Genomic DNA, 4,431 nt, shown 5'->3' with positions numbered 1-4,431 from the left:
AAAACAAACAAATTTCCAGTACGGTCCCCATGAATGTCATGACCTGCGCGTGTTTTCATCCGTCACCAGGCGTATGTAGTTGTGGGAACCGGAACGGAGCTCTGGCACATGACACGTATGTGAATACGAGCGAGGAATTCAACCCGACTCCCTCAAACTGCGAGGGGAGAGGAAGAAGGGATCGTCACTGAATAAAAACACTGGGAAGGACCATGAGACCATGGGTGTCCATTAGGCCCAAACATTTACATCTATGGGACTGATACAATATGGCTGCCAAATGATCAAGTATACAGTATCTAGGCTGAATCCATTGAGTATGGATGTATGGGCCAATGGGCTAATGGAGAAGCATGAAGCAGGAAAACGGCTCAGCATGTGTCTCGGAAAATCAATTTTAAAGAGACGAAGCAAGCAAAGAGGTGAAGGTGTATGAATGTGAGAAGGTCGGAGCACAGGGAGGATTTTTGTGGCTGTGGTCGGAGCGGCGGACAGACTGGATCGATGGAGGGCCTGGGTTCGGGGGATGGGGGGCGGCTCAGTGTTTGTTCAGGACCAGATGGCAAGAGAATGCCGCCTGCAGCCGGTCGGCCCGCCTGCCCTGCAGCGAGGACTTGGAGTAATGCTGGTCTTTTCTTTGCCGTCCCGGCGGGGAGAACACAGAGGTCGGCCGTATGAAAAGTGGATTAGATCCCGCATTCCCATCCTAATCTTCCTATTCTCACTCTCGACTCCCCCACCTTCCGAGTCCGCCTGTTGATGTTGGCCTGAGTGTGCACAAACACACACACACAGACACACACAAAGACACGGACACACACTTGTGCATAATGGCTACAACCCTGAATTTCAACATAAATTCACAGACAATAAGTTTCTTCGACAATAAGTGACTTAAATGTTGTTTCTGAAATCATGACGTCTAAATGGAATAACTACTGACTACATTAGGTTACATTATCTCATGAGCAATTTTTTTGCCCGTTGTGACTTTACAATAAGTATTTGAAAACAGTACTCAAACTCATTGTACATCCCAGTCAATGGCAAAGCCCTCAATAAAAACATTGGTGAAATCATAGAGTTAGATGTTGGATACTGGGACTGGAGAAAAAGAAAAAAAAGTTGATCTTAGTTTGGGATTAGGGATCATGAACAAAAAAAGAAGAATAATCTATCATCCAATACATCCTTTGACTTTTGTCTCTCTTCCCTCAAATCCCGGCAACTTTGTTCCTGCAGGTGAAGCTACTCCAGAGTGGCCAAAGAAAAGGGGAACTGGGGGGCCCCACTCCATGCCGAAAAGCAGGCATGGCTGCACCCATAGGCTACAATAACGTTTTCTTCCATCTCCAGACAAATGCGTGTCTGTTCGGGGGGGCCCTCGCTCTCGCCAGGTCTCCCCAACATCACCCCTATACCACCACCACTACCCAAGAAGCTGAACAGCCACTAAAAGGCCCCCATTTCCTCCTTTCTATCTAGTAGTTATTATTTGTTGTACCCATAACCCTTCACTTCACCGAGTTTCAATTGATGGGCCCGAACTGCGGTAATACACTTTGGAATTCTGGGAAACGGATGCAGGGCGGACGCACAGGTGCAGACGATGAGCAGTGTAGAGGTGGAGGGTGTAGAAAATGATGAAGAGAGGGCTGATTTTTAATTCTCAGGATGAAAGCTGAGGAAAATGAGGAGTGATGCAAAAAAAAAAAAAAAAAAATGCAGGCACACAGTAACCTTTTTTTTCCCTATTCATTCTTAGATTAAATAACAGAGATGCATTGGGTCTTCACACTGATAATTTATGGCAGCCGGAGTAGAGCATACAGCATGTAGGAACATAGAAGGAAAGGTGACGGAGTCCAAATCAAAGGTGTACGAAGCAAAGGGAGAAGGAGGAGGAGGAGGAGGCGAGGGGAATGTCCACCACGCCTAATTAGCGAGCTAATAATGTACCAGAGCATGTAATGGCCAAGGGAAAAGGTTTGACGTGACAAGAAGCGCAGGAGCGGAGGGAGGAAGAGGGAGGGTGGGGTGGGGTGGGCTCAGATGGAGGAGAGTGGTGGGAAGAGCGTTGTGGGCCTTCCCTGATGTGGGAAAAGTGTGGGGGGAGGGGGCGTGAAGAGTGAAGAGTGACGGTTCGGCTTTGTAGACTTTAAAGAACTTACAAACAACAGCGAACAAACAACTTATCCCACGCGTATGTGGTCTGTAACGATCTCACCGTGCGACCCGGTCTAGCTAAAGCCGCTCTAGACTGGCGGACCCCCATCCCCGCCCCCACCTCCCCGTCCCTCCACCACTGGGAGGTCCTATGTCGTTGGGAACTCTCGTCTCTTGTTAGCCACTCCATGGCTGTGGTCTTTGATCAGCTCAGCTGACTCCTACCTAAGCTCAGCTTAGTGCTGCGGGGGTCTGGAAAATCAGGGGGGAGAGGGGGAGAGGTGAGAGGTGGCGACGGAGGGACAGGTGGGGTGGGGCGGGGTGGGTGGGGGAGGTGACGGGAGGCCTCCATTGAACCAGGCCTCCTTTGGACAAGGGGGAGGGAAGGGAGAGGGTTGGACGCTGGAGAGGTAGTGGTGATAGGGCTTGTGGAAGTGTCTGTGTGTGTGTGTGTCGGTGCGTGCGTGCGTGGGTGGGTGCGTGCGTGTGAGGGGGTGGGGTTGGCAAGGTTCTCCAAGCCCCTCCTGTTTTATCTACTTACTCGTGTGCTTCTTGACCAACCACCTCCACCAGAAGCTGACCCAGCCGCCGGGGCTGAAGCCAGGCGTGAAGCGGCGGGGTCGGCCACGGACAGTTTAGGAAACACTGGGATAAAAGAGTTCTGAGAAGGCGCTGGCCTCTATGGGTAACCTCCCTGGGCCTCTAACTCTCCTCCACCAAAAGAAAAACAGGCCAAAATCAAGGCAATTAGGACACCAATCAACCACAATGACCTTTAATTGTCGATTCAAATTCTTTATCCTTTCAGATCCTCAATAGTTTAGCTTGAACTCAAACAAAATGCAGAGCACTTGTTGCTTGCACGCCACATTAGGTAAAAGAAACATTGTTTCAGCTCCATAATGAGCAGAGACAGCAGTCTCTTCGGGGGTACTTGAGTCCGACCAGAGGAGTTCTCCTTGGAGGACTGGCATACATTATTCATTTCCGGGCGTAGTTAGCATTCATTCGGATGTGAAAATTCTCTTTGGACCGTGGACCGGTTCAGGGAAATTACACACGTAACACTGTCAATCACTGTTGGCTCTTTCTGGCGTACGAAACCAAGTGGGGCGACTGTTACTGGCAAATACCGTTGACCTGTCATGGTTTGGTTGAAGAAAAAACAACCGCTGGATGTTTTTCGCCATTTCAGGAGGGTTCTGGATTGGTTTGGAAAGTTCTGGAAGGTCGTGGAAGGTCAGAGATTTCTGTGTTTGGACGGTTCTGGAGAGTCTTGGAAAGGTCAATGGAAGGTCCCAGAGACTTAAAAATAAATAAATAAATATTTACCGGTAAACCTCCCTCTTACGTGCAATCAAACGTTATAAAAACTGAAAAAGGTTTTGAACTGGATTTGAACTTTAAAAACACAAAATTCTGACCTTTGAAGTACAAAATTATATGGAAATGGAGGAGAGAACTTCAATTTCCTTGCGCAAGATTCACCAACACTAGCTCACGACGCACCTCCAGTAGAGAGTGTAATATGTCCAAAGGGTCGAAACATGTTGTTGTGATTCAACTTCACCCCGCCCCTCCACCATCCTGGATCTGACCGTTCACTACTCCACCCCCTTTTCTTTCATCTTTCTGTTTCTCCTCTTCCTTTGCGATGTCAGCTGACCTCCGTCCGCCGACCGCGGCTCCCCTCCCCCTTCCACCTATCCCACCCCTTGAATGTCAAAGCCACTAATTAAGACGCCATCGACTCCCAACGCAGTGCCGCCGTCGCCATGGCGCCGACCCCTCAATTCACTAACGTGTTGCCTCAACAGGGACAAATGGTTGTTGGTTTAAATCCCGAGTAAACCCGCCTTGTGGGGATTATTGCCCTCCGCTCTGAGCTCCGTCCATATATGGGGTCTTGCTGATAAGTGGGGTCACATGCAGGTTCACATGCTCAGATGTCTTTTGCTTCTTTTCGACGCTGTCGGCGAGGTCAAGTTGAAAAGCAAGTTCAAGGCCGATGGAGGAGATGGGAGAGGGCGAGGTAGAGTGAGCGACAAAGAAAAGTTATGTCACAAAGAAGGAACACGCAGGAATTCAACTGGGTTTAAAAACAAAGGGTATGAACAGTGGCTCTGTGGTAGTGTGCTAATCCGTCACAAGCCGAAACTAGATCCAGAAAAACCCAGAAAACCCATTTTTAACCCTCCCTTCTTTGCCAAATGACATGCAAGTATTGTAGACCACTAAATTGCTGTTCAACTGTTTAAAGACTAT

The sequence above is a fragment of the Zeus faber genome, assembly GCF_960531495.2.
Source record: "Zeus faber genome assembly, chromosome: 5".
In the NCBI taxonomy this organism is placed as follows: Eukaryota; Metazoa; Chordata; class Actinopteri; order Zeiformes; family Zeidae; genus Zeus; species Zeus faber.
The sequence above is the reverse complement of the archived record's forward strand: the minus strand, read 5'-3'. Positions refer to the sequence as shown.